This window comes from Rhineura floridana, chromosome 6 (assembly GCF_030035675.1).
Source record: "Rhineura floridana isolate rRhiFlo1 chromosome 6, rRhiFlo1.hap2, whole genome shotgun sequence".
Classification (NCBI taxonomy): Eukaryota; Metazoa; Chordata; class Lepidosauria; order Squamata; family Rhineuridae; genus Rhineura; species Rhineura floridana.
The window spans coordinates 6468766-6476373 of NC_084485.1; the positions used below are offsets into that span (position 1 = coordinate 6468766).

A 7608-nucleotide genomic window follows, 5' to 3' on the forward strand; every position below is an offset into this window, starting at 1 on the left:
AAAAGGAAAAAACAAAATAACACTTACTGAAATGGTGAATGTGACATTTTTGTATAATTTTCAAAGCTATTAAGCAAAGAACACTAAAAAAACACAAAAACCTTGATTTGTCATAAGTGATTTGGAGGGGAAAGGTGTGTGCTTTGCTTAGATTTCCAAAGTCTGCATGCCTGCAAATTGTTTTAAACCAATGGTTGTATATACAAGTTAGGTAGCCTTACATAAAAATTTCTACATATAATTCATTTGTAGATATATGCTGTTTATCTCCATGCAAGCCTTATTAATTGGAACCATTACAAAACCCTCAAAGAAAATAGCTATATCATTAGTAAAATATATAATTAGTTCATTTAAAGTTCTGAAACAACAAGGGTGATATCTAACTAAGGGTGTGACCACACTAGTCAACTGTGTACAGCAACGCGTTTCCATTAGCCATACCTGGAGGAGGAAACAAGTTGATCTGCCGATCAGTTGCAAAATCTCTTTGAAGTGAATTTTCTTTTTTTAAACAAACAAACCCAGTCAAGCTGATCTCATCAGGTTTTACAGTAAAAAGGGGCAGGGTTTGACTAGTGTCATGTGCCCCTATTTTTTTTAGAAAAGAGAGGTGGAGACACACTAGACCCAGCAGAACAATAAGTGTGTCTCTACCCAAAGTCATAGAGCATTTCTACTGAAATCAATAGACAAGTTACTTACGTTTATTGATTCACTGGGTCTACTCTGAGTATGATTTAGTTGGATATCACTCAGACCACAAACTTTTTATATACTTATTCAAAAACAAGAAAACATTAGGTAATTTGTAGAATATAAATTAATAAAGTGTATGCCCTTTTCTAAGGCTGCAGTATTTCTAAGCATTTTCACTTGGAAATAATAGCACTGAACAATCCTTTATGTGTCTACTCAAAAGTAAGTCAAGAGAGTCTAACTTCCAGGTGAAATCTCTGTAAGATTGCAGGCCAAGCCTCTATACGTGGAACATACTTGCAAGTAAATCATCTAAGGTTCAGTGTGCATACACTTGTTTTTAGGAGTCACAAATAAAAGACTAAAACCACCACAACACAGCACAAGAAGCAAAACAGAAAAGCAAAAACACCATGGGCATTTTTTGAAAAGTACTGAAACACCAGGAGCTCTTGTGCTATTGAAGAACAAAACATGAAGGCAAAAAACGAAGGCGAGTCAGAATGAATGAAAGAAAGTTTGGTCTAGCACAGTGGGGAGGACAGCATGGCTGGGAGACCAGAGTCTCTGAGTTCAAATCGCCGCTCATGTCTCCTGGGGGTTAAGGGCCAGCTAAAGATCACCCCCCCCCAGTGAGTGGCTCAGGGGTTACGTGCCCTGCCCCCTGTGCAGCCGTCGGCAAGCTGCATAGTCCCAAGGAGCCCAGTTGCCCCTCAGCTGGCAGTTGTGGACAAGGAAGGGGCTGGCTTGTGCCATGAAAACCCTGTTCATAGGGTAGCCATAAGTCGGGATCAACTTGAAGGCAGTCTATTTCCATGCACATGCTAAATAAAGAGCAGGCTTAGTTCTGCTTCCCACAGTGACCAGCCAGATGTCCCCAGGAAGCTCACAAGCAGCAAGGCATGAAAGCAGAGATGGCCACAATAAAGGAATACATGCATCTGGAATCCAACCATATCTGAAGGGTCGCAGCTGGTTTTCCATCTCTGTCGTCCTGCATCAACTGCACTGGAGTGGGGGAAAGCTACACTATCTCAAGCCATCCAGCATGCATGCCATCCATACTAGGAAGAAACTATGCTGCCCTCCTCAAAAATGTTGATGTCAATATTTAGTTCTATGTTGAGTAAGCCTGAAACTTCCATACAGATGTCCCTCATTTTCATATACATCCAAAGATTCTTAAACATCTGATAACACAGAACTGCGGGGTAAATCCTTCCATATGAAGCCGTAATGAGTCCTGCCTCCTAAAGTGTATTGAAGTTCCTGTTATAGGATTGTCTTCATCCTTTGAATGAGAACATAAGGAATCTTCCATAAGGAAGGAGTCTCAGATGAGTAGTTACCTAATCCCCACCACACCCTCCAGGCCTCTGGTACTTCTAACAGTGGCACAATAGTGAGGAATTCAACTAGAAATCCCAGTTAATTTAATGGGACTAACTCCTAAGTAAGTATGAAGAGAAGAGCTCTGCTGGATCAGAACAAAGAGCTCCCGCCTCCTCTCTTCTACTGTTGTCCCCCAGCAATTGGCGCTTGCTGGGTGGAAGGGCGGGATATAAATCAAATAATCAAATAAATAAAAATATGTTGCCTCTGATCCTGGCAGTAACAGGCATCCTATGTATTAGCTACTGATAGTCTCTAAGCCTCCTCAAATTGGTCTAATCTCTATTCACAGCCATATAAACCAGTGGCCATTGCTACATCTTATAGCAGTGAACGCCATTAAAATGATTTTGTTGAAGGTTCAGCCTCCCAGCATCAGGGCCATTAAGATTCAAATTGGCCACCACAGATTAGCACCAAGTAAAGGAACGGACAAGGATGCAGTTGTGTGTGGCTGCATAAGATGTGCAGCCTTAGGCTAGAGGCGAGCAGCTTTTAAGGATTTCAGAGAGGTCTTACTTCCATGATGGTTAGGCACATACAATTTTTTTTTTTGGTCCCAATATTGCCTTTGGTCAAACAGGCATTGCAGATCTTTAAAACAATACAGTCTCCAAAACTATTTTCTCACAGATGAAACTGACTACTGTGTATCAGGTCTCTTTCAAGCTGACTTTATGGGGGGAAAACAAAACAAGATCTGAACAGGGTGGTTCATGACAGATGCTCTTGGAGGTCACTGATTCATAGGGTCGCCATAAGTCGTAATCGACTTGAAGTCATATAACAACAACAACTGCTACAAGCTGTACAGCATGATCACTTCCATGTTTACTCAGAAGTAAACATGCCCGCCGTTGTAGTATTTAAGTACATGTTGACCAGTGAGACCACTTGATTCAGTTCAGTTTTAACTATATTGTGTATTTCATGTTTGTATTGTGGTTTATGTATTATTACTGTACACTGTCTGGAGATGCTTGTGTAACAGGCAGTATATAAATATTTTAATACAAATAAATAAGTAAGCCCTCATGAGATCAGCCGTTCTCATTCCAGCACAATTCAGGGCAGGTTGACTTGGAAGTCAGCCCTGCTGGGTCCAGTTTGGGACTTGGCTCCTAGTCCCAGAGTGTTCAGGACTGCAGCCTTAGCCTGGAAGCAGACTTACTTACTTACTTACTTACTTACTTATGAGATTTGTTAGACGCCCATCTGGCAGAGGTTAATCTGCCACTCTGGGCGACTTACAACCAAGCACAAGTACATTCCATATAGCCATAATCAAAATCCTAAAAATTAGAGATTAAAAATTAAAAGCTTAAACATTTAAACCCCCCAAGATCTGCAATCTGCCAGCCTAAATTTGAATTTAACCCCCCCCCAAAAGAACTTAAAGAGTGACTTACCCCCAAAATTAATAATAAATCACCACAGGGATGATGATGAAGACAATTGAGAAAAGGCTGCTGTCCCTGTGAAGGGAAGGTGGGAGGAAAGTGATTGGGTTTTTTGGGTGCTCAAGAGATGGCAGTGGGTTACTCTGAGGGGATACTGTCACATTTGGGCTTCAATGAATGTGGGGCAACCTGGGCTAAACTGGGTCAAAACCAGTAGCACGAGCCTTTTTTCTTTCCGAGGTGTTTTATGAGAACAGGGGAAGAGGCAAGGACGACGGGTTCGTACAGTACAAACGTTAAACGTGGGTACCCACGCTGCAGGTTCGAACTCCTAATTTAGGGGGCCTTTTGGTGACATTTGCCTGCTTTTTGAATAGGAAAGTGAAGCTTATGCGGTGAGGCGCTCACAAGCGGGCTGAGGTGGCTTTTGTGTGATGAGTAATTTTTGGGGGGATGGGGCGAAACAGCGTTGCGAGGCGCGTTTTGTATGAAGAAGGAGGTACTGCACAGGAGAATATTATTTCAGGAACAAAATATCGTTTCAGATCAGAGCGCGAAACTAGACTTTTCGGCAGACTTTCTGTGAAGTCGGCAGGGGAGAAAAGAGAGAACGCGCATGCGCTCATTCCCTCCCCGTTTCTTCTCTCAGCGCGACGGCGCCACCTCACAAGTTCTTTTCGACCCGAGGGAGGAGGGTTTTCCCCCTGAAAACTGCGCATGCGTGTCACGGAGCCGAGGCGCTGAGCTTGGACGTTGCTTTTTTAAACTACAACTCCCATCAGCCCAATCTAGTGGCCATGCTGGCTGGGGCTGATGGGAGTTGTAGTTAAAAAAAAAAGAGTAAATTTTCCAAGCTCTGCACCGACGTTTCCTTCTGTCGCGGCTTCGTTCTGCCACTACGCACGGAGATGAAGCTTTCCGCCAGGATGACAGAATGGTCACCCCGAGGGGGGGGGAGAGGAGAGAGAAATCTAGGCGCCCCACAGTTTAGCACTAGAAGCGGGGAGGAATTTAATCTCTTCTCGTCAGTACATTTAATTTCATTTCTTTATTTGATTCGATAAGATCTGTATACCACTTAATTTGGCAAAAAGCTCTAAGCGCTTTACATAAGACCATATAAAGCAGTCGTTACAAATTCCAATAAAATCAAACGTTAAAAAAACAAATTGACATTTGCCAAAATATGAATAGAACCAGCAGTTTTAAAAACAAATATGCATAATAAAAATTGATATAATGTAATTAATTAAATAAATATATATTTAGAATATATTTTATTGAATTTTCCAAAACAACCAATATAAACAATGAAACCACAACTAAATGTGGCATACAGTATACAAAAACGTCAAAACCAATAAGAAAAATGAAATTGATCTAGTATATAAATCTAAGTAAGTAAGTACAAAAAAGAAACAGGCTCAGATTGCATTTATCCAAATGAAAAATAGTGCCTTCCCACAATGGAACTTGTGCTATTGGAGGAGACAGTTGTGTATATTTATAACCTGCACTTCACCATACCACCTTAGGGCAGATGTTGATAAAACAGTTATTCAGGTATTCCCTTGATTTCTTGACCTATGTCTCCGGTTTTGAATTGCTGTTTTGTTGCAATGGTACTCTTTATTGTAGCACCAATGCATGTTACAAGTGAACCGAACCACTTTGGGAGTGGGGAGATAGCCAGAAAGGCAATCTACGCTTCCCTCTGCTGATTCCTCCTCTAAAGTATTTGTTATTTTTGCAGGCTTTGCTCCACCCATACCCCCTTCTCTTCCTTGTTCGCACTCAGTTAGTTACTGATGGCTCCATGAGTTCAGGCTGCATGGCTGCTTCAGCATGTATGATTTTACCTCTTTGTAATAATAAACCTGAGTATGGCCATACTTCCCTAAACACACCCAATCTCATCTGCTCTCGGGTCAGGCCTGGTTAGTACTTGGATGGGAGACCGCCTGGGAATATCGGGTGACGTAGGCATAGAGGAGGGCAATGGTCAACCACCTCTGAATACACCTTACTATGAAAACCCTATGAATATATATATGAAAAATAGATTCATAGGGTTGCCATAAGTAGTAACACTCTAATAAACCTTACGTGTCTTTATTCTTTCAACTACCAGTCTTAACAGACCAGTTATTTACACACACACACACACACAGAGTAACATATTGTGTATTTTAATTATGGATATTTATATTTTAATGGCTTGTGAAACTTGGTTATGTATTACATATTATATAATGATGAGGCCAGATGTACCTTAAAGGGGAGGGCATTCCATAACCTGGGGGCTACCACAGAGAAACCCTCGCATGTGTTGTGAACTTCATAGCTGATTTAACATTAATGAGGTCTCCCACTTTTCCCTATATAAAAGTAATAGTCCCCACACATAGAAAACTAACATGCTTTTCCTCTTTCTTTAAGCCATTTTGATACTGGCCTTCATTAAGAAAAATTCTAGGGCAGTTGACTGAGAAGAAAATCCAGTCTATACATCTATGTACTAAAACCATAACATACATGATACCTGCATTTCTTGCTGGGACGCTTGGACACTTAAAATGGTGTAAAGCTATAATTTGTGGTATAGGATGGGTGGCCCACCCACGATGTTCCTTTCCCCCCAAAAGGGCATTCTGTACTTCCTGTTTAGCAAACTCTTTCTGTCTCCTCCTGCACCATCCTCACCGTATGTCATTATTATAAGAAAGGAACATAAGCAGCTGCTTTACTTGTTTATCTAGCCTGGTGTTATCAGACTCTGACTGGCAGTGATGACCCAGGACCGTAGGTAGAGAGATCTTCCCTGCTACCTCTTCCTTTTAACTGGAGAGGCAGGAGACTGAACCTCGGCCCTCCTGTACGCAAGGCATGAACTCGGACCACAGCTCGTTGGTGGTACTTTTGCAATAAGAACTTTCTCCTATTCCCTGTATTAGTTGCCTCTGACCACAGGGCATTTTTAAAAGAATTGTCACTGGCTGTCCATTTTTTCATTCAAATGGTTTGCATGTGGAAGCCTCTCTACCATCTACAAGGCCTGACGTTTGGATTGAGGCAAAGCGGTTCAAACAAACAAAACCAGGGAGTGAATGCAGCCTTGGAAATGCATTTAAACAAGTTACTCGTCTAGCAAAATTCTTACTAGCCTGCCCACCCACCTGTAAATACATGAACTAAAAAGCAAAATAAAACTAAAAACTGCTGCTTATGATCAGTGCCCTGCTGTAGCAGAATTCTTATGAAAAAAGAATGAAGATACAGAGAACCAGACATCAAGAGTGCAGGGGAGAGAGATTTTGTTAAGACTTTTTTCAGAAAGACTGGTGGCTTGAATAATCGTAAGAATTATTGTGTAATGTGCCCCTATGTTCTACTGTTTCTAATCAATTTCATTCAAATTTCACACTTTTAGTCAGTGTCTCAGTGGCTTCTAATCTGAATTTTTGTGCTTGATTCATTTATTAAATTTTGTGTGTCCATCCATAGTCCATTTGTGTCCACCAGGTGTCCAAAAGCTAGGGCAGGGTGTCCATCTGGACACAAACTATTACTTAACAATGCCGTGTCTGAACAGCACATCACCCCCTGCCCAGGCTTGAATTGTATCCTGCACATGTTAAACCCTCCCTAAGTGTGGGGATTGTGCTATTTCTGCATCCTGTACAGCATGCATATAACTGTTAAGTGACTTTTCTAAGAGTTTGATACTCACCTATAGGCTTGGCACTCTTGAGTCCACGCAGGGCCCAGCTGCCACACCCATGTAAAACTCTGCTCTATAAATGTTGTAATAATTCTCCATTCCACTATAAAAGGGAACTCATTACATCTGGACGCCAGGTGGCACTGTCCTTGAAGGGAAAGCAACCTAGCACAACATATAAATGTTGGACAGCAATGCTAGCAAGACTTATCCTAAAGATTCTCTCAGTAATTTCCAAACTGTGTGTCTTGGCACACTGATATGATCTTCTAAGATGAATGGTAATGTGCCATGTGAAATAACTTTAAAATTAAATCTCATAGAATCGTAGAATAGTAGAGTTAGAAGGGGCCTACAAGGCCATCGAGTCCAACCCCCTGCTCAATGCAGGAATCC

At 41.5% G+C, this 7608-nt stretch overlaps 1 protein-coding gene across 1 annotated transcript in view; it reads right to left on the bottom strand.

Moving 5' to 3' along the window:
* Positions 1-4056, bottom strand: part of RAD21L1 (RAD21 cohesin complex component like 1) — a 28942-nt gene extending 24886 nt beyond the window's left edge. Inside the window, exon 1 of the mRNA XM_061630204.1 lies at positions 3501-4056. The gene's annotated coding sequence lies outside the window, so the exon portion shown is untranslated. The remainder of the gene's footprint in view (positions 1-3500) is intronic.
* Between the last annotated feature and the right edge of the window lie 3552 nt (positions 4057-7608).